This window comes from Lissotriton helveticus, chromosome 7, assembly GCF_964261635.1.
Source record: "Lissotriton helveticus chromosome 7, aLisHel1.1, whole genome shotgun sequence".
NCBI classification, from domain to species: Eukaryota; Metazoa; Chordata; class Amphibia; order Caudata; family Salamandridae; genus Lissotriton; species Lissotriton helveticus.
The window spans coordinates 478,883,284-478,907,172 of NC_136068.1; the positions used below are offsets into that span (position 1 = coordinate 478,883,284).

General features: G+C 46.4%; 1 protein-coding gene across 2 annotated transcripts in view; it reads right to left on the reverse strand.

Annotated features, from left to right (window-relative positions):
- Positions 1–23,889, reverse strand: part of B2M (beta-2-microglobulin) — a 69,173-nt gene that overhangs the window by 40,471 nt on the left and 4,813 nt on the right. The window lies entirely within an intron of this gene.

Below are 23,889 nucleotides of genomic sequence, written 5' to 3' on the forward strand. Positions count from 1 at the left end.
GGCAGGCACACACACACACACACGCACGCATGCACACACACGCAGGCAAACACACGGCAGGCACACACATGCAGGCACACGCACGGCAGGCACACACACGGCAGGCACACACACGACAGGCAGACACATGCAGGCACACACCCACACACACGCGCGCATGCACACACACGCAGGCAAACACACGGCAGGCACACACACGCAACACACGGCAGGCACACACACGGCAGGCACACACACGGCAGGCACACACGCGACAGGCACACACGCGACAGGCACACACACGCAGGCACACACACAGCAGGCACACCCCCTTCCCCCCCTTACCTCACCGGGCTCGCACCATGTGGAACACGCCGGGCTTTTCATGGGAGCCCCGCAGACCACTCGAGCTCCTCTGCCAGGCCAGCACGAAGCGGGGCTCTCCCCTTAGGGATAGGAGCCCCCGCAGCGCTGGTCTTCACCCGGGACCCCTCCTGGGACCCGGGACTTCAGCTGCCACTTCGCTTTCGCTCTGAGGCTCGGTACTCAAAACGAAAGTTAAGAAATGCCGCGCATGCTCAGGCAGCCCCCGCCCTCCCACTCCTCACACACTTTGTCTGCCCAGGCGCCTCGCAGACCACGTAATGGGCTAGTTTTAAGTTAGTTTCCTTTCCTTTGGGCGCTCGGGTATTGTAAACTCTTTGCCACTCACTCCTGTCATCGGTCACTTTCCTTGGTTTTTTTTAACAAACGGGTGCCCTTGAAAATCTCTAATCTAAACACTTCCCACCTCTTCAGCACTTAAGAGAGAAGCCCCCCTCCTCCCTCACTAATTGCTTCTTTTCCTTGAATGCCACTGCTTGTTTATAGAGCTTCATGTCACATTAAAGTAGCCTCGAGGCACTGAAGGGGTGCAGTGGAGCTGAGAAATTAGTAGCAGGCGAGATTTAAGGTGGGGAGACGCAGGGTGAGGGTTGAAGGTGCTTTGTGTGTGTGTGTGGGGGGGGTATCCAAATGGTAGTGTATGTGACAGGCTGCAGCTGGCACCTTCCGCACTGCGGCGCCTCCTCTCTGGTAAAGAGGTGCTTTCCTAAAAGACACAGAGATGCAAGGGCAACCAGCCACTGAAGCAGGAAAAACATCCTCTGTGAGATGATAAAATAAGCACCCCAAGAGGGAGATTACAAGTGAGCACGGCAAGCACCTGCTGCACGTAGACATAGTGTAAATAATACCAACTACGAGCGGGAGCACTAGGGTGGGCACCTTGGAGGGGTCAAAGGACCCTCAAATCACACTTCTTGGCAGTTTCTTCTTCATAGCACTACTTCCAGCATAGCACCTCCTTACATCAGAGCACCCCCTTTCACCAAAGTACCTCCTTTTATCACGGCCCCTCTTTTCACCAGAGCACCTTCCCATGTCAGAGCATCCCTCTTCTCAGAGGAACCATTCTTCACCAGAGCACCTCTCTTCAAACTGCAGCCTTCATTTACCATAGCTCTTCCTTTCACCAACATATTTTCTTCCACCAAAGCCCCTCTTTTCACCAGAGCACCTTCCTTCACCAGAGCACTCGCCTTACCAAAGAATCCCTCTTCTCCGAGGAACCATTCTTTACCAGAGCACCTCTCTTCACACTGCAGCCTTCTTTCACCATAGCTCCTCCTTTCACCAAAGTACCTCATATCACCACAGCTGCTCTTTTCACCAGAGCACCTTCCTTCACCAGAGCACTCTCCTTACCAGAGCATCCCTCTTCTCAGAGGAACAATTCTTCACCAGAGCACCTCTCTTCAAACTGCAGCCTTCCTTACCATAGCTCCTCCTTTCACCAAAGTACCTCCTTTCACCAGAGCACCTCCTTTCACCAGAGCACTCTCCTTACCAGAGAATCCCTCTTCTCGAGGAACCATTCTTCACCAGAGCACCTCTCTTCACACCGCAGCCGTCTTTCACCATAGCTCCTCCTTTCACCAAAGTACCTCCTTTCACCAAAGCCCCTCTTTTCACCAGAGCACCTTCTTTCACCACAACACTCTCCTTACCAGAGAATCCCTCATCTCCGAGGAACCATTCTTCACCAGAGCACCTCTCTTCACACTGCATCCTTCTTTCGCCATAGCTCCTCCCGTTACTATCGCATCCCTCCTCACCTAGGCACACGCCTTTACCAGCTCACCACACCTTCATTTACCAGTGCACCTCTCTTTAACGGGTCACCTGTCTTCACCCAAGAGTCTCCTTCTACTTCACCACCTCCCCCAATTGGGGGCTCTCACATTACCAAATCACCTCTGTTCACAATAGGCCTGCCAGTCACCATGGAGGACCCGATAGTGCATCTCTCCTCCACAGAACACCTCTATTCACCAGAGCACTTGTGTACGCCAGAGCACAAATGTTTGCATGGGTATCTTGTTTTCCCAAGGTACCTCTTTCAATCATGGTCTCCATCTATGCTGGATCACTGTCATTGTTATTTGTAATATCAATACATCAAACTCACGTAAATACAACACATATTGCATTATAAATGCTATAGTTGTCACATTTGCGAAAGATAAAACTATTGGCATTGTAAATGACAAAGCTATTAATTTCGCTATTTTCAAAACCAACTCATAAATAAAAAAATTGCCATTTACAAGACCAATAGCTCAAACTTTCCTAATGCGAGACCTATTGCATTGCAAATGCTTGTTTTGTATTGGTCATCCAGAGTGGGGACAGGTATGCCCAGATGTGGGTCCTGTGCTCTCCATGCCACTGGAGTCAAGCTATCCTGGCTGATGAGGGGTGAAACCCCGAAACCGGTCCTAGGATGCTTGTTTCCAGTCCAGGAAGAACCTAACCTGGCAGTTTGTGCTGGGCATTTCCCATTGGGCGCAGGTTCAAGACTGATTTGCATATGGCTGGGTTCAAACTGGAAAGGAATGGTGAGCAAAAAAACGATGGATTTAGGCCGAGATCTCAGTACTGGGGTGAATGTATGACATTGTCCTGCATTCTGTCATCAATTATTTTTTGCATCCGATTTAGACAGCAGCAGACGGGTTACTCCGTCACAACGGTGACGGATATCCTGTCTGCCGAAATATATATCCCATGATATCCTATGGGTTTTATATTTCGGTGGACGGGATATCCGTCACCAATGTGACGGAGTAACCCACCGCCAATATCTAAATGCGGCCTACAGTCAAACATTTGACACTTGTCTTTCTGAGCACAAAAAATGTGACAAGATTAACGCAAAATTAAAATCAAGACTGTCCATGAACAAGACAAAGTTAACAGTGAGCCCCTTGATGTCATTTAGACTCCGAGACATTAAAACCTTGCTGTCTGCATACAGAAGTGCAGGTATGGGTTAGATTTTAACTTGGGCATATATTTTCCATGTCGAATAAGGAAGGAGTTAAGATTAGTAATATATAATAGCAACAAGATGGGAGGAAGGACACACCCTTGTGTGACTCCACGATCTAATGTAAACGAGTCAGTACATTCTCCCGCTTCACCATACCTCACTGAGCATGAGACTTTTGTGGAGATCTCGAGAAAGTCTACTAAGGCCTTATCCGTACCTATATTTGTTAAAATTCCTCAAAGCTTTCTCCAATGTACTCATTCGAAGGCGCTACTCAAATCCATAAAGGATAAGCAAGGGGGGCCCCTTTACTATGGGGTAATTACTTATTAGAAGCTAAAGGTTTAGGCATTGCTCTGTTGTCCTAAGCCCTTTCCTGAAACCATATTGCACCTGTGAGAAGCTGTTTAAATCATCAGACCATGCCACAATTCTATCCAAGGCCATACGCCCACGGCCTTTACTAATGAATCGAGATCGGTCTGTCACATAGTAGATCTTGTCTATTACCTTTTTGTAAAACAGGGACCATGGTTGCTGTATTACACAAATATGGTAATTTAGTTGTGCAGGTTGAGTTCAGACCATTGGTGGGTAATAAAGGAGCAAAACCAAAAAAAGTATATTAATCATTTTTGTAGCTGGGTATTGGGCTTTCCAGAGGGATTCTGAGATTTCAGTGACTACCTCATGCAACTCAAACCTATCTGACTGCAAGAGGGCAGGTGTCTTGTAACATATTAATGTCGAAATATTTTACATAAGAGAGCCAAACCTCATCACTTACTTTGGTTGAAATACCAGATATGTTCCAACCAGAGACTTTCAAAGATGGAGAATTATGATCAGCAGTAACTTTTTTGGTAAGGGAGGGGATGCCCATAGGAAATGCGGATGGGACCACCAGATTCGATTTCAGGTTGCCCCATGGGGTCCCAACTGATGGCCCAAATCTGTGAATCAGTCCATTTGCGACCTCCAAAAAATCTTTGGACATTTGTCCCATAATGTATAAAAAAGAATAAAAATTGCACAGCTGGGACATGGCACAACGTGCAGTAGCCACAAGACAATGCCCAGCATGCACTGGCCATATGAGTTCAGGCAGGGGCGTTCCAATCAAGAGCGCAGGAAGTATGGGGCTGCCTGCAGATCAATTACATCTACTTTTTTTTACTGCTAAACCAGTGCTTACAGTGCCCGATTTCCCCTCCTTGCATTAGGAGTGATAGCACCTTTGCTATGCCACTGGGTAGAGGCAACTCTTAATTTTTAAAACAATAAGAGCCGGGAAACAACTTTTGCTCAGATGCCCACGGCTGGCTTTATAGGACCATCGAGGGAGAGCAGTCTTGATTCCACCTCATGCCTTTTTCACCCACCATCAGACACTCCCTGGCTATCTACCTCACTCTTGCAGCTTTTTTCTCCCCTGAACGTCCTCAATTAGGCATACTTATTCAGAGCCATAACTCCCGCCCCTCCCCCATTCAGAGCTCATTGCAGAAACACCTACGGCAGGTGCTTCACCAACCGAGCCGTCTTATGAGGATTTCAAGATTAGCCTGGCTGCGAAGCTGGGCTTGCACCTTGAACAGGTAATGAGAACTTCGGAAACTGTAAGGAGGAGCCGAGCTCCGTATCTTTGCATACAAGTGAAGGACATTCTCTGTGCGTCTCGTGGTCTCACGTGACTCCAGAAGCTTCCAGCACCTGGTTACAAACGCTTTCACTAATGTCTCGACGGGCTCCTCTCCTTGGCGACGGACAGGAAGAGCTATATTTGCGGGATTAGTCTAACAAAGGGTACTGAAATGTTTCCGTGAACGCTAGAAACAGAAAGTAAAACCACCGGGCACTGCATCACGTGATTTTCAGGAAAGTCCCGGGCACTATGCCAAGGACAACACAACGCCAAATGCTAGAACAGTAAACATTTTATCAAAGGGGCTTTCTGGAAATCGGTGTTCAAACAGCAGGAGCACCTCAAACCGAGCAATAAACTAGTCACTTTTGTAACGAGGCCGTCCCTGACGAGGTTTTTGGCTGTTTGTGGGCCTGGTTTATGGTTTCGTGGCTATTTTTTTTTCTGTTAACTTCCGACATTACCACAAACATTGCCTGCATCAAGCAACAAGCATGCACGCTCTCATTCTTTGCAAAAACAACGATACAGCGTGTCTTTACAACTTTAAAAATTCTCAGATTTGCAAGTATGCGAATCTTTTTTCAGCCATCTGATGTGTTAATGGGGGCCTCTTTTATTTTAGTGCCCGGGACTATTTTCTGTCGCTGCTTACCCACCTCTGTGACTCTTCAGTGAACTAGTCCTGCGTCAAACTGCCCAATGGCGTACTAAGTGGCCAATGCAGTTGATCAGAAAATACTTCTCGCTTAGCAAAATAACAATACCTTTTAACCACAGTAAACCACGAACAGAGAACAAAATGCAAAGAATCAAACACAAAGGAGATCATTAATTAACAGGAGAGGTTGATAATTGAAGAGGCACGCCATGAAATAAATACTTAAATAAATGAATCTCAAATATAGATGTGCTGAGATCAAGCCCTGATCTTTGGACTGGGTAAGAGTGGTCTGCTTAATTCAGACACTCTGTTCATCACCACCCCCTTTTCTGAATCGTTTTTGGCCACTATAGGTGTGGCAGGGTATACTCAGACATGAGTCCCTTTCTCACTGCTCCATCAGGATTCAAGCAAGCCGGGCCGAAGAGGCTGAAATGCCAGAAACCGGTCCCCGGTAGCTTGTCTCCTTTCTGGTGAAGAATTGGCTTAGTAGTTTGGTCTGCCCTGTTCCCATGATGCACTGGGCCAGGGACAGACTAATTTGCATATAGCCAGGTTCTGAGCTGGGATGGGGCAGTGAGATAAATAACGGTGATGGATCAAGCCCTGATCTTTGGACTGGGTAAGAGTGGTCTGCTTAATTCAGACACTCTGTTCATCACCACCCCCTTTTCTGAATCGTTTTTGGCCACTATAGGTGTGGCAGGGTATACTCAGACATGAGTCCCTTTCTCACTGCTCCATCAGGATTCAAGCAAGCCGGGCCGAAGAGGCTGAAATGCCAGAAACCGGTCCCCGGTAGCTTGTCTCCTTTCTGGTGAAGAATTGGCTTAGTAGTTTGGTCTGCCCTGTTCCCATGATGCACTGGGCCAGGGACAGACTAATTTGCATATAGCCAGGTTCTGGGCTGGGATGGGGCAGTGAGATAAATAACGGTGATGGATCAAGCCCTGATCTTTGGACTGGGTAAGAGTGGTCTGCTTAATTCAGACACTCTGTTCATCACCACCCCCTTTTCTGAATCGTTTTTGGCCACTATAGGTGTGGCAGGGTATACTCAGACATGAGTCCCTTTCTCACTGCTCCATCAGGATTCAAGCAAGCCGGGCCGAAGAGGCTGAAATGCCAGAAACCGGTCCCCGGTAGCTTGTCTCCTTTCTGGTGAAGAATTGGCTTAGTAGTTTGGTCTGCCCTGTTCCCATGATGCACTGGGCCAGGGACAGACTAATTTGCATATAGCCAGGTTCTGAGCTGGGATGGGGCAGTGAGATAAATAACGGTGATGGATCAAGCCCTGATCTTTGGACTGGGTAAGAGTGGTCTGCTTAATTCAGACACTCTGTTCATCACCACCCCCTTTTCTGAATCGTTTTTGGCCACTATAGGTGTGGCAGGGTATACTCAGACATGAGTCCCTTTCTCACTGCTCCATCAGGATTCAAGCAAGCCGGGCCGAAGAGGCTGAAATGCCAGAAACCGGTCCCCGGTAGCTTGTCTCCTTTCTGGTGAAGAATTGGCTTAGTAGTTTGGTCTGCCCTGTTCCCATGATGCACTGGGCCAGGGACAGACTAATTTGCATATAGCCAGGTTCTGAGCTGGGATGGGGCAGTGAGATAAATAACGGTGATGGATCAAGCCCTGATCTTTGGACTGGGTAAGAGTGGTCTGCTTAATTCAGACACTCTGTTCATCACCACCCCCTTTTCTGAATCGTTTTTGGCCACTATAGGTGTGGCAGGGTATACTCAGACATGAGTCCCTTTCTCACTGCTCCATCAGGATTCAAGCAAGCCGGGCCGAAGAGGCTGAAATGCCAGAAACCGGTCCCCGGTAGCTTGTCTCCTTTCTGGTGAAGAATTGGCTTAGTAGTTTGGTCTGCCCTGTTCCCATGATGCACTGGGCCAGGGACAGACTAATTTGCATATAGCCAGGTTCTGAGCTGGGATGGGGCAGTGAGATAAATAACGGTGATGGATCAAGCCCTGATCTTTGGACTGGGTAAGAGTGGTCTGCTTAATTCAGACACTCTGTTCATCACCACCCCCTTTTCTGAATCGTTTTTGGCCACTATAGGTGTGGCAGGGTATACTCAGACATGAGTCCCTTTCTCACTGCTCCATCAGGATTCAAGCAAGCCGGGCCGAAGAGGCTGAAATGCCAGAAACCGGTCCCCGGTAGCTTGTCTCCTTTCTGGTGAAGAATTGGCTTAGTAGTTTGGTCTGCCCTGTTCCCATGATGCACTGGGCCAGGGACAGACTAATTTGCATATAGCCAGGTTCTGAGCTGGGATGGGGCAGTGAGATAAATAACGGTGATGGATCAAGCCCTGATCTTTGGACTGGGTAAGAGTGGTCTGCTTAATTCAGACACTCTGTTCATCGCCACCCCCTTTTCTGAATCGTTTTTGGCCACTATAGGTGTGGCAGGGTATACTCAGACATGAGTCCCTTTCTCACTGCTCCATCAGGATTCAAGCAAGCCGGGCCGAAGAGGCTGAAATGCCAGAAACCGGTCCCCGGTAGCTTGTCTCCTTTCTGGTGAAGAATTGGCTTAGTAGTTTGGTCTGCCCTGTTCCCATGATGCACTGGGCCAGGGACAGACTAATTTGCATATAGCCAGGTTCTGAGCTGGGATGGGGCAGTGAGATAAATAACGGTGATGGATCAAGCCCTGATCTTTGGACTGGGTAAGAGTGGTCTGCTTAATTCAGACACTCTGTTCATCACCACCCCCTTTTCTGAATCGTTTTTGGCCACTATAGGTGTGGCAGGGTATACTCAGACATGAGTCCCTTTCTCACTGCTCCATCAGGATTCAAGCAAGCCGGGCCGAAGAGGCTGAAATGCCAGAAACCGGTCCCCGGTAGCTTGTCTCCTTTCTGGTGAAGAATTGGCTTAGTAGTTTGGTCTGCCCTGTTCCCATGATGCACTGGGCCAGGGACAGACTAATTTGCATATAGCCAGGTTCTGAGCTGGGATGGGGCAGTGAGATAAATAACGGTGATGGATCAAGCCCTGATCTTTGGACTGGGTAAGAGTGGTCTGCTTAATTCAGACACTCTGTTCATCACCACCCCCTTTTCTGAATCGAGAAAGAAAACAAGCATTAGAAATGCAATCGGGCTCGGATTTATTTGAGTTTGAGCTAATGGCATTGTAAATGCCAATGTATTGTTGCTATGTGTTATGGAGTGTGTTCATGTGGTGTGTACTGCCAGTGATCTCATTGTGAGTGTGAGAATATTGCACCGTTACTGCCTGTGTTGTCCTTCTTGTGAGTGTGAGAAGCTTGCACCTCTGCTGCCTGTGGTCTCCTTGTGAGTGTAAGAAGCTTGAACTGCTGCTGCCTGTGATGTCCTTCTTGTGAGTGTAAGAAGCTTGCACTGCTGCTGCCTGTGATGTCGTTGTTGTGAGTGTGAGAAGCTTGCACAGCTGCTGCCTGTGAGTATGAGAAGATTGCATTGTGCATCTCTGTGCTGTGCCTGTTCTTTATAAGGGACTCTTGCTCTGTTGCTGCTGCTGCCTTGGCACAGTACCTGCTGTGAGTGTGTGAGGGAATCTTGCACCGCTGCTGCTTGTGATATCCTTCTTGTGAGTGGGAGAAGCTTGCACCTCAGCTGCCTGTGGTATCCTTGTGAGTGTAACAAGCTTGCACAGCTGCTGCCTGCGATGTCCTTCGTGTAAGTGTGCTCTGTCATCGGTAGTTGAGAGTGGTAGTGGAGAGTGGAGAGTGTTAGTGGAAAGTGTTAGTGGAGAGTGGTAGTGCAGAGTGGAGAGTGGTAGTGGAGAGTGGTAGTGGAGAGTGGTAGTGGAGAGTGGTAGTGGAGAGTGGTAGTGGAGAGTGGAGAGTGTTAGTGGAGAGTGGTGAGTGGTAATTGGTAGTGGAGAGTGGTAGTGGAGAGTGTTAGTGGAGAGTGTTAGTGGAGAGTGGTAGTGGAGAGTGGTAGTGGAGAGTGGTAGTGGAGAGTGGAGAGTGTTAGTGGAGAGTGTTAGTGGAGAGTGTTAGTGGAGAGTGGTAGTGGAGAGTGGAGAGTGTTAGTGGAGAGTGTTAGTGGAGAGTGTTAGTGGAGAGTGGAGAGTGTTAGTGGAGAGTGTTAGTGGAGAGTGGTAGTGGAGAGTGGTAGTGGAGAGTGGTAGTGGAGAGTGGTAGTGGAGAGTGTTAGTGGAGAGTGTTATTGGAGAGTGTTATTGGAGAGTGTTAGTGGAGAGTGGTAGTGGAGAGTGGTAGTGGAGAGTGGTAGTGGAGAGCGTTAGTGGAGAGTGGTAGTGCATAGTGGAGAGTGGTAGTGGAGAGTGTTAGTGGAGAGTGTTAGTGGAGAGTGTTAGTGGAGAGTGGTAGTGGAGAGTGGTAGTGGAGAGTGGTAGTGGAGAGTGGTAGTGGAGAGTGGTAGTGGAGAGTGTTAGTGGAGAGTGTTAGTGGAGAGTGTTAGTGGAGAGTGTTAAGTGGTAGTGGAGAGTGGTAGTGGAGAGTGGTAGTGGAGAGTGGTAGTGGAGAGTGTTAGTGGAGAGAAGTTAGATCACAGAAGCTCTTTGTGCTCCACGTGCCGCCAAGCTCTGCAGAACAGGAGCTTAAAGCGAAAGAGAGAAACTGGTGTGCTATAGGGGAGAGGAAAAAAAGAAAAGCTTCAGACTTCAGTTGAAGGCTAAAAACGCGTAGACAGACAGGTCCAAAAAAATATTAACGTTTCTTAACAGGCAGACGAGAGGATGTGGCTTAACAGCTAGAGCGGCCGACCTCCAAGCTGGTCCAACTATAACTGCAGGCAAATGCTATTTTTACAGCATAAACCCGAACACATTATCTCCAGGCATGTTCGTGGTATACAGAATAGAATGGTATGTCTTATTTATTAATTTTCCTTCCCAGAAGGTACCGAGAACGAGAGACGTAAGACTACAGGAGAGAAGAACAGGAAAGATGCAAGCTTGTGTGGGAACAGGCACAGAAGGGAGAACTGACACTAGGTGACTAATGGGGATTAGGAGCAGGGTAAAGAGGAAGTGTTACACTACAAATCCCACGATGCACCGGAGAGCTGCAGCAGCACCCGGGTGGCACCAATGTCGGCCCGAGATGCCCACTGGCTGGATCCCGTAGTTTCCCGTTGAATTTCGGCAATCTTGGAAAGGAAAGAGGCCCGGCCCTTTGCCCAGAATCGGAAGGGTGCCCGATCTACGGGGAGCACGTGACATCAGAGCATGAGAAAGGGCACGCGAGAGATGTGCAGCGCGGAACCCCAGGCAGACAGCTGGAACTCATCTCTGGCAAGGCGGGGGTGACCACGGCAAGGAGCGCGAGCCCGCCCCTGGTTGCCAGGGAGGGGCGCGCGGTCTGGAAGGAGGCCACCGCCTCCCTTAGTTGTGCTTCCCAGCCTGGCATTCCCGCCTAGAATGCGGCATGATTATGAATCCAAAAGTTGTGAATAACATTTGAGCCATTGTGGTAACAGCCCCGGACAAAAATCTACAACCGAACAAAGTCTAGTCCCAGGAGCGCGCTGTGAACTTTCCATGTTCTATGGCGTAAATCACATTCACATGTACAGCTCCATCCGAGACCCACGCGGCATGCGCTCACCACAAGATCCATCCATCTCACAGCGGCACCACTACGGTTTCAGGTGTATATGCGCCTTCTGCTTTTGACACCGGTCTTTGCGTGCTCACAAATGCAGTGCCCAAAAAAACAATAACTTAACCTTCGTGTTTTCTTATTTATTTCCATGGATGCTATACATCATGTATGTGTACTTCATTCACATTGGTCACCAGCGAGTACATAAGCATTTTAACAGTGCTACGTTTCAGTTTAAATAACACAACATCGGCTTTCCGCTTTCTTCTGGACATCAGCTGCAGCGTAATTCTGCACACAACCCGCGGCAAGTAAAAGACACACAAACGGAGGAAGCAGGGTTTAAACTTCGACAAAGATAGAGAGCTCTGAGAGCGGCAGAAGCTGCAACGGTGTGCACAAACCAGCAAATGACAAGTCCTGATGAAATGACGACTCTGCTTCGTACCCCGTATTTCCAGTGCCCAAATGTAAACAAGCCCCGGAGACCACCGCAATGATCGGCATGTCTGGACCTCAGTGACATACGAAAGAAATTAAAGCGGCGCCATTACCGTATCCCCATTTATTCATACAACGCAACGTAGTCATAACATGCAAGAACAAGGAAGCTGCGCGCTGAGCGCTGCAGAATTGTGAACGCGCCCGGCCATCTGGATTCACTAACGGAGGCACCCTGACAGCTCCTAATTATAATTTATTTACTTCTTTGCGCGAGCACGAACGAAATATGCCCAAAATGGCGGAACAAAACTACATTTACCCTATCACTTCAAGCCTATTAAAACGAAAACACAAGGAAGACGAATCACTGGCCAGATGACAGAAAACGCTAAGGAATGTGTGGAATTCCTCTCGCCAAGGCCCTAGGAGATACTTCTTTTTTTTCTTCTTTAACATTAGTTCTCAAACTCCTCCCACTTTCAGTGGGGAGGAGTCCGAGCCCTAAAAAGGTTGCACTCGAAATGAAAAATGTCGAGGAAAACAATAGACCGTTAGAACCAGAGTGACAATGATCACCCACCAAGAGGCAGCTGAGGGGTTCAGTGCCGACTGCCGAGAAGTGTCACCTGCATGCCACTGCTTTAAATATGGGACAGGTCTAATCTGCCTTTCATCCTTTCAAGGATGTTGAAATGAGTACTATTGCACCAGCTAACATTTAAGTGCCAAAAAACAAATCCAGGTGTGCTACATACTCTGATGAATTTGTTCTAAGTGGGCATGGTAATTTTCCAACACCACAATGCCCAGTTTAGGATCAGTATTTCTTCTATTACGGGTGAATCATACTAAATTAGGCAGCGGGAAAAGGATAAAAGTGCATCTTAATAAAGCACGTTCTATGGCCACATTATTTAATATTTTGTCATTTATACACATCTTACAACATAATAGCCAGCCATACGTTTTACTTCATTAGCATCAGTTTAACACCTGACCACAAAAAATGCTACCAGTCAGCCATTGTGCAGGCAGGGCCGGCTCTAGGCTCATGGTGGCCCTGTGCAGGGAGCATAGTTGGGGGCCCCCGGAAGAGGGGGGTCCGGACGGGGCGGAGCTCAGGAAGGTGTTTTACTAATAATACGTCCAGAAAAGTCGTTAGATGATTGACCAGTACCTGCGGCTGCTCCTACCCTTCTGAATTCGTCTCAGAACGATGCAATTTAGGAGGAGGGCATCTGGACAGAGAGAATCAACCATTGAGGTTTCCTGGTTGAGTAGGATGCAAAGCACGCCGTTTAATTTTGGGGAATAAGGTATTCGTTGAACACATTTTTATTAGTGCTCATGTCACGGTATTGCACGTTTTACTGGGGAGTGGGGATAGTGGTGCATTTTAACGCCTCGTCAAGGGTACTAAGCGCAGTATAAATACAATTACAATTGCAGACAACAGCGCACTGTACATATTCGGTTGTGTAGGCATGGTGGTGCACTGCACAAATCTTATTTCAAGGAACAGTGCTGCTTCAATCACACACACGTTTCCGTGAGACGGGTTAAGGCAACACATCGAACACATTCCATTCGAAATGCGGTGCACGGTTTATTTCGAAGGTTTAAATAACGCTTCACCTATCTTTAAGGATGGTGGTGCAGTGCGCGCATTATATTCATAAGCATTACATTGCCCCGCTGCCCGCACATATTTCCATGTTTGAAAGGCAGCACGCCGCCCGCGCATTTCATCCCTGTGCATGGAGCCTGCTCTCTCGTGCACATGGACCGGTTCTCACTGAACGCGCCGGGCATGGCCGCCACTCCTGCTGGCCTCGGGCGGAGGGAAAGTCCAGGGCATTCAGTGAGAGCTGGCCCCGCGGCCGCGCCCTTGCAGCCGGAACGCACCCTGTCACTGCGCGGGTCACCGGGCCCCGCCAGCAGGAAATGAACGCGGATCTGCACTAAAGACACTACCGCCAAAGGCCGAAATAAAAGGGGCACGCGGCTGCATGAAAACGAAAGTGATCTAAAAGCCCAGAAAATAAAAAAAATACCCCTGTCTAAAAACAGAAGTCCCTCCTCACGCGAGGAGACAAAACACAGCAGTGAATCTTGTAAAACTGCCTCGTAAAAAACGATGACTCGGACGGGAGGGAACCGCAACAACCAGGCAAGCTCGCTCCTTGCGGATCTTTTTCACATAAATATTTATTTATTTGAATTAGACTGAACAGGTGCAGAAAGCACTTCTGGTGTCCTCTTTACACGTTTCACATTTTTGTAAAAAGCTTTTCAGCGAGTTCATCTTTCCACACAATATCCTCTTTTTAAAAATTTATTTTTTAACAATGCTGGTGTGTTTGGGTGGGCGGGGTGTCCACAGGTGTAAAATGAAACTTAAAAATAAATACATAGTCTTCAAATAAGGCCTAAGTATATATAGACACAAACTCCATGTCATAAATAAAATAGATACTCAATATTGACTACTAGACTACGCTGCGCATCATTCTGAGATGTTATTAACACTCATATTCATTACAAGGCAGCTCAACTGGAAAGACAGGCAGGCGATTATTACATTATAAATATATTTTGTGAGCACAGAGCAGTCTCGTCTCAGAGACAGAGTCAGACTCTCACCGGCGTTATTTGAAGAGTCGGAGTCGGACTCGGGGTCCAGGGAAGAGAGTAGTCGGACAGGTGTTCTCTGTCTCTATCGATGATCGGGTGGCGACAGGACGAGGTTAATTATTTGTTCTTTAATGATTTCTTCTCTCAATCTCACATGACGATGAGTGACCGTGACGAGTCGACGCACCGCTCACTGACGCTCTCTCCCAGTGAGGCGGGTCGGAGCGTGACGTGACCACCGTGATGCGTCACTGAGCGGCTAAATTGCGCACTGCGCACTGCGCACAGCGCGCGGGGGCTGTCCCAGGGCCGTCACGTCATCATAGGGGTAAGATTGACGGCCCTGGGACCCAACTTCTGGCTGGCTGCCTGGGCAAGTCACGTGAAACCAAAAACTAAACTGTAGACTAGTGTAAACAACAACAACGCGTTGCTGCCATTGCCCCCGGAGGCTGCCAAATCCTGACAGGGGGCCGCCAGTGATCCAAGTTCCGATCCGATCCTCACCTCGTCCGTCGGTCATCGGGGCGGCCCCTGGGGTTTGGCGGCCCTGTGCAGGTGCACAGTTTGCACATGCCTAGGGCCGGCCCTGGTGCAGGACCACCTGTGGTGTTCTTTCTAGCAATGTTTCATCCATTTGAGGAAAAAATACAATTAGTGGAAATCTGCATTTTGTACAGCAGAAGGTTCTGGGGCAAGTGCAGTTAGTTCATAATTATACAGAAAAGGCTGTGCCAATAGCCCCAATCATACCCAATGCTGTCAGCAACCCATTTGCCAGGACGTAGATGTAATAGTCTGTTATCCAAATCCACTGGTTATTAACCTGAGACTACAGACACCTGGGGGTCCGCAACGCTTACAATGCATGCAGCCAGGCCTGATTCAGGTGGGAGACTCCAGATTTTCAAATATAAAAGTGGCTAGAAGGTAGCTTTCTCCCGCCTAAAATTCCACCCACTTCAATGCAAATCAACGGGAAACTACATTAACCCAATTCTTTTTTATATCCCTCTTTCTGGTATCCCAACGTTGGCCTCTGTGGCCTACTCAATTCATTAATATTAGCAGATTAATAAAATATGTATACATGAAAAGTAAAATTGACAATTTCAGAAAGATGTGCAAATGAGAAGGGATTTGAAATTAAAGGCTAAATATTAAGTGGCACCCATTTTGTACAGCAGAAGGATCAGGGGGAAAGGGCAGTTAGTTAATAATTATACAGAAAAGGCTGTGACCGCGGAGTCGCCAATGGCTCCAATCATACCCAATGCTGTCAGCAACCCATTTGCCAGGACGTAGATGTAATAGTCTGTTATTCTAATCCAGTGGTTATTAACCTGGGACTACAGACACCTGGGGGTCTGCAACGCTTACAATGCATGCCACCAGGCCTGATTCAGGTGGGAGACTCCTGATTTTCAAATATAAACGTGGCTAGAAGTTAGCTTTCTCCCGCCTGAAATTCCACCCACTTAAATGTAAATCAATGGGAAACTACATTCCCCCAATTCTTTTTTATATCTCTCTTTCTGCTATTCCAACGATGGCATCTGTGGCCTACTCAATTCATTAATATTAGCAGATTAATAAAGTATGTATATATAAAAAGTAAAATTGACAATTTCAGAAAGATGTGCAAATGAGAAGGGATTTGAAATTAAAGGCTAAATATTAAGTGGCACCCATAAGCTTGATTTTTCAGAGCAGGGAAGCACAGTACACAGACTCTAGTATGGAAGATCAGTAGCCTCAATGTAATCACTTACTTGCATGAGGCAACAAAAAGAGTGCATTAGGAGCCAAAAATACAAAAGCGACAGTCATTTGATAGATTCGAGCATAATATTGCCTGGTCTTTTAGAAATAAAACATATTTCGAAAAGCTCCAACCCTGCGATTATAATAAAAGCTAATATTTGTGTATTTTTTTTTAAAGGCTAATGTTTGTGTATTTGCTTGATATGTACAAATTTTCTGAATTGCTTAGAGGTTAAAATCGTAGAAATTGCTTAGGCCGGAGTTTCCGGCTTTCAGTAGTGATTCACAGGGGGCCAACAGAAGACAACATGTTAAGAACCGCTGCTCTAATCTATTACAGGCCTGTCTATTAAGTTCAACCAGACTAGCAGGGTAGGGTGTGCTATTCACTGTGGAAAGTACCAGATGAAAAACCCTTGTTTATGCTGGCACGCAGCTTCATGGTAATCCACTCTTGTGCAACATAATTTTAAACATTTATTTTAACATGATGCAACAACAATCGGGTCATTCAGAATGTCACATACTGACCCATAATGTCACCAATAGCCCCTGCATTGCCAATACCCAATAGAGTCAGGTTTTGTCCAATAGGTTCATGTTTTGTCCAATAGGGTCATGTTTTAGGCTAGAACAATTAAGCAAACCGACTATGCCAGAGGGATACTATTTTGAACAAAGCAAATGCTGCTTCAAATGCCACCGCCAGTCCGACAGAGGATCAAAAGGAATAGGTAATGACGTAGAAACTGTTGAGATAACATTTATTTTTTATTGCAAGCATACACTTGAAAAATAAATAGAAAAAAAGAAAACATGGCATTGCCTAAACATGGCGGCCATAATCTTGGCATAAAAAATGTAATTAAAAAAAATGCCTTTCTTTTAACAGAAAGGTACAGGTGTGTCATAAAACACAGGTGTACTTAGAACAGGTAGCAAAACTAGTTTTAAATGTAGGGTCTGATTGCAATATTGGCGGTTGGGATACTCCGTCACAAACGTGACAGACATCTTGTCCGCCCGCATCTTACAAGTTTCATAGGATATAATGGAATTGTAATTTGGTGGATGGGATATCCGTCACGGTTGTGGCGGAGTAACCATGTCCGCCAAGATCGAAATCAGGCCCTCAATGAATATAAAAGGAAAATATGATTCTCAGTAGCACAATGACTATGTACTGTTGACTTTAAATTACTATACGTTCAACAAACAATTAGGGAGGGTCTAAGGGCAGGTTTACCGACCGGCCAGATATAAGCCCCGAACTCAATACACAACAACAAATAATATCTGGGGGTCAAAGAGTAGGTCAGTAAGTCAAGCAAGAAGGACCACTATACCAGAGGCATGCAAAACAGTATCATTGAGAAGTAATAGTAAGTGAACGGCCAAGTCAAGGCTCAAGAGTATATGGAGAAAAATATTGTTCCCATCAGAAGCCACACTGTACTGCCCTTATTGTCATCATTTGGGTTCTCCTTACCCAGGAGACACGACGGCCGGTAGGTAGTTACCGTGACCGAGATGTGATGGGCCCCCCCAAGCAGTACTGAAGACTGCCTGGAGACATCGACGGAAAGAGCGGTGCTCCTTTTACCTGCGCTGCAGCCAGGTGGGGTGAAGCCTCTCAACCTACATACAAGGTATACGGTTGAGTACGCCTGGATCTCCAGGTGATATTTTTTCATTATTTATCTCATTCTTATTTACAAAGCAGTAGTGTTTTTCTAAGGTCCTGAAGAATGCATTAGAAACTTCTTTCTTGTGAATGCAGAAACATGTCGACCACCAACACGTGCGGTTATTATTTAAAACCTGCACCTACACCTGCCTTTTAATCTTAGGGACTGGGGGATATTAATAAATTCCTTTTTTCCACCCAATTCATCTAATTTTATCATTACCCTTCACTTTTTCACTCTAATCACCAGACACTGCTTTTTTCATTAGCCACTACCATACCTTTCTGTTCTGCCCTCACATCACATCTCGGTCACGGTAACTACCTACCGGCCGTCGTGTCTCCTGGGTAAGGAGAACCCAAATGATGACAATAAGGGCAGTACAGTGTGGCTTCTGATGGGAACAATATTTTTCTCCATATACTCTTGAGCCTTGACTTGGCCGTTCACTTACTATTACTTCTCAATGATACTGTTTTGCATGCCTCTGGTATAGTGGTCCTTCTTGCTTGACTTACTGACCTACTCTTTGACCCCCAGATATTATTTGTTGTTGTGTTTCAATTACTATAACCTGATGGCGCTGTTTAAACACATAAAGAATGGCAAAAAAATTAAAAGGATAAATGATGGAATTAAAAATGCTTTGGCAACTTAGTGTGGGCTCACTGACCCTGGCATTTCTTTTTCCACCGTTGTGCAAAATGTATTGGGCAAAATGACCCCATTCACAATACAAGAGTCGAAGACTCAAGTGAATGGATCCACGGTACCGCGCTATGGGCCAGATGTAGGAGACGAAATACCGGTCGGTAACGGCCTATTTCGGCCGTTGCCGACCGGTATTTGGGTTTTGTAATGTAGGGGGCCTTTGATTTACAGAATCGGTAAAATACCGAATCGGTAAATTTACCGATTCTGTAAATCAATATGTAGGTGGCACAGTAAACAGTGCCACAGGCCCCTAAGAATTCGTTATTTACCATGTAATACTATTGCATGGTAAATAATGAATTTCTGTGTACATGCACATCTGTGCATGTACACCTGTGCCATGTGGCACACAGACATGCCCTAAGGGCATGTATGTGTGTCACATGGCACACAAGCCAGAAACAGGGGTGCAACAGGGTGTCAAAGTGACACCCTGTCCCCCTTGGCAATTCGATATTTTTACCGATTCGGTAATTACCGAATCGGTATTTGCCATTGATTCCTATGGGCTTCAAGGCCCATAGGAATCAATGGCAAATACCGATTCGGTAATTATCAAATCGGTAAATACCGAATCCTACCGATTCGGTATTTGTTACCGAATAATTACCTACATCAGATTTAGCGATTCATGAATACCGAATCGGTAAAATTCGGTATTTATGAATCTGTAAATCTGATTTACCTACATCTAGCCCTATATGCTGCAGTGGACAGAAGCAAAATGCAAATGATATTCGAAAAGATATCTGGATGAAGAGAGCTAACCCAAACCGCTCTATGTATGTATTCTTTTCATTCAACAGGTGTTTAATACATGATTTAGGCAAGACTGCTACAGCTGTCTTTTGGTTAGAGGTAGAAAACGTGGCTGGGCACAAAATTCCGACTGAGACATGTAAACCTGTGTGAAGAGAAAATGTATCAGTGTGGGTCCCGAGGACAGGGGTGATGGTCAAAACTAGTCAGAGAAAGAGGAAAAGAGAAAGAAAAAAAATGAAACCTAGATGTGATGTGACAGTTCCAGAATTACTATGCATATGAAAAGTGGAGGAGATAAAAATCTGGTTGAAATGTCACATTTTGCACACACATATATATATATATATATATATATATATATACATATATATATATATATATATTTATACACACACACACACACATATATATATAGATATATATATATAATTGTGCTGCACTTAAGTAACATTCTGAAGAGCCGCGCATACGTTAAATATACTAATACTGTGCTTTCCGAAGAGCACTTGTTACCACAAACTTGGGCAAATGCAGACGATTTTTACAAAGTTCTTCTTTTGAGGGGATTCGCAAATATTCCCATGCATTTACCCAATCAAAAACCAGCAGATTGTACCCTGGTTCCCTCAATTGTTTTCCTTGAGATGGAAAACGTCTTTCTGTGCCGTGAATTTCCACACTTGAGGGGATTGGAGCTGTTCCGCACCAAATCCTGGAACATTAGTTGTGTTTGTGTGTTCAAGCCGCGAGTGAAAATGTGCAGATTTAGATTTCAGTGATCGAATTTTAAGAATCTCGGTTCCTGATTTTGAAGCTGTTAGAATTGAATACATATTGTTATATATTTAGCAATTCTAGTTTCTCCAAATTCATAAACTGTTGGCATCCGATTTTAAATTTATCTGTTGAAGCTGCAAGGCATACGTTTTTGACCATACCCGAAATTTGATTTTGCAGCTGTTGTCTCAAGATCCTCCAAGCTTTTAAGTGTTTTCACAGACTTATCTATTTTCAGGAAAAAATAGATAAAGACGTCCTGAAGTTCTCCCTTTCCATTTTTCGTTTTGGGTGTTATGCATTTTGAGGGTATATTTAACTTGTATTATATATATTTATAGAAAAATACATGTTTAGGTACTTTTATTGAACAAAATGCAGTGGTATGAAAACAGATTACTTCACAGGGACCTGTGAAATGATACTATGTTTCACTGAAATAGCATCACAATTTCAAACAGCCACAAGAAACCTGTCCATTGTTTAATAAACATCCTATTCATTTAATTGGTGTCCATTTCTTGATGTACCTTGCAGAGAATGTCATCAATATTTCCCTTCTACAGACAGAATGGGATTTTAACGCCCAAAAAATCTGTGTAGTTCAGCATTTCACTTGTTGTTTTCAATAAGCATTTCTCGGTTTGAAAAAAACCTTAACGGTGCCCTAAACAACTCTGCAAGCTTTCCCACTTCCAGGGCTATACGATGTATCCGGCAAGGATGACAAAATTATCTTGTAATCTTATCTAAATTATGGAGCAAAAAAACCCACAAATTATGTGGCACATACTCTGGCAGTATTAGTTTCATCAATTTGAGCTAGATGTATTGTTGTGAAATCTGCGAATTAGCGCACAAATAAGGCAAATGATAATTATGTGGTAAAGAGTGCTGCCACATAATTGAATAAATCCACTGAGCCTCACCATTGCCAGTTGTTTTATCAACAATCTATTCATGAATGGTAAACAAGAAGGGACATTGGTAACACCATTCTCGCCAGCCAGCCAGTTCTTTACTTCACCTAAAAGCCATCCTATGCACCACAGTTCATCTAGTATCAGAGAATCGGATCACCACATGGCCTCCGTCTTGAGAAACCTATACTGGCTTTCTTTTGTAGTATGGTGCAAATTTAAAGGCTGCTCTCTCACGTTGAATGTTTGTCGCCCAGGCAGATCAATCTATCAAGGCGACTTTCGTAACCTCTCTGGTGGATCTTCTTAATTGTTTATTAACTGTTCCTTGTGAAGCACTCTTATACGTTCAGGTAATGCAGTAGAAAGAAAGTAAGAAAGAAAGAAAGAAAGAAAGAACAAAAAGGGCAGTACTCTGAAGGGCATGACTGAAGGGAGGGTGAGCTCTTAACTAATGCATTCAGTTCAGTGGTGTAGGGACCATCCGCTTAGTTATGTCGAACATCATAGCCTAAATAATACAAAGAAAGCTGGGAGGGGGTTACACTATGGATCATTGGGTTTCAATCACCTCCTGTGAGAAAGTGCCATCTTTCTTGCCTTGGTATGCCCCCCCTTTTTCTGACTGCCTATGTGCTTTGACTGCGCGTGCCCTGGGCTCCTGCCAACCAGGTACCCAGGGCCTGTGTTCCTTCCCTAGAAACTGTGTTGAAACAAAACCCAATTGGCATCTCTGGCCACCTGTCAGCCCCTAGTAAATGGTACGCTAGGTACCCAGGGCATGGTGACCTGAGAAGACCCCTGAGGGCTGCAGCACTTATTGTGCCACCCTTAGGGGCCCTGTACCTTGGTACCCACACACTGCCTTTGTAGGGTGGGTGCCTAAGCACAGAACTAAACAAAGAGTCGACATGGCACACATCATTGTGTGCCATGTCCACAAACCCACTGCCCTGGCATACATCAGTCACCTCTCTAGCTGGGTGCCCTATGCCAGTGGTGTGGGCACAGGTGCATGAGCCCTGTGCCCCTACAGTACCCAGGGCCATTCCTGGGCACTGTAAGTGCAGTGATGCCATTAAGAGTATATGGTGCTGGGAGGTTGTCATTACGAACTCCACAGCACCATAATGGCTACACTGAAGACTGACAAGTTTGGTACCAAACTTCTCAGCACATTAAACCAGCACTGATGCCAGTGTGAGATTTGATGTAACATGCACCAGAGGGAATCTTAGAGATGCCACCTGAAAACCTAACCTACAATCCACGTCTGGGCTGAGTGGTTGCAGAGGCTGCCACACAGCAGACATGTTGCTGGACCCCTGGGTGGAGAGCCCCCCGCTCTCCTGGGCCTGTAACAATGCACATCCTTGGCGAGGTGCTAGGCCTCCTCCCTCAGGATGGGCAGGGAGAAGCTTCAAAGGCATGCCACCGCTGTGAGCTTCTCCAGACCATTTGCTGTACCCAGCAACTGGCCCCGACCAGTTCTAACCGCCACTCTGGCGGGAAGACTGGCGGGAAAACCTACGTCAGGAAGGGGGGGGGGTGCCAGCCTGTGCCAACATCACCCCTCAGGTGGGGGAGGCGAGGTGAAGCAAAACCCCAGGCTCCGGCCATCTTGAAGATGGGGAGATCTGCCCAATCACAGCTAGGCTCCTGCCCCCCTCCCACAGGAGAGGAGCAGGCTAGGGGATCTACTCACCCCAGGACAGGGGCCCATTGGTCCCTGTCCTTGCCCTACCTGTAACGCCCCTAAATTCAGTATTTAGGGGCTCCCTGAACCTTCCTTCCTTAGATCCCTAAAGAAAAAAAAAAGAAGAAATAAGATCAAGAGGAAGAAGACCCACTGTGCAGCTGCTAACAACAGGACGACAATAACTGACTTGGCCCCAGCCCTACCGGCCTGTCGACCCTGGAACCTGCTCCTGCCTAATCCTGGCGATTCCTGCGGACAGCAATCTTGGGACACCCAGAGGACCTGCCTGCCTGGACATTCCTGTGCCTCCCTTTGGGGTACCTATCTGTGCTCCAAGATCCCAACTTACCTCTCGAAAGTGCTGGTCGCCCCTGGAGAGTCTCCGTCCCCGAGCCTGCAGCCTTTGCTCCTTTTTAACCTTTCCCATTGGATAACATTGAGCGCCCGACGGCTCAAAATCACCCTGCACCCAGCCGCCCGAGTGCCGCTGGCTGTGCCACCTTTGTCCTATCTTACTTCCCCCTTTGCCCTGAGCAAGTGACCAGGAGCACAGCTCCCACAGCGGCATGGCCTGCTAGCCAGCAGCCACCAACCGAAGGCCCCCTTTCCCTCATTGGGCCTACCTACCTCTGCACCCGGCAGCCCCTGTGCTGCTGGGGCTGAACCAACTGTACTTACCTGACCCTGGGGGACTCGTGAGTCTATGCCCAGAACCTTAACTTCACCAGCCAAGTACTCACCTGGAAACCGGTATCCCACTTACCTGCCATTGGATAACATTGACTAATTTTGACTTGAACATTTTCTACATGTGAAGTTTTGAAAACTGAAAATATTCATATAAAATCAGCCGAGTTCCGAATTCTGAAGGACTCACCTGGGAGCAGGGGAGAAGCCAGTACTGTATCTTGTAGCCCAGTACTGACCCACAAAAGTAATCCTTACCGAGTTTACTAGTAATCTGTATTTTCTCCATAGGAACCCATTGTCTGCTTTTCTCTGAAATTTCTTCTGTCTACTTTTGAAAACTTGAAATATTCTTTAAAAATCATACGAAATTCTGAAACGCAATTACCTACCTGTTTTAAGTTAAGACCCCAGTGCTGGCCCTAGGAGCCCAGTACTGGATTACAAAAGTAACGCAATCGTACTTTACCTGCAACCTGAATTTCCTCCCATTGGATAACATTGTCAGATTTACCTTGAAAAGTTTCTAAGTGTGAACTTTTAAAACAGCTTTAAATTCATGAAA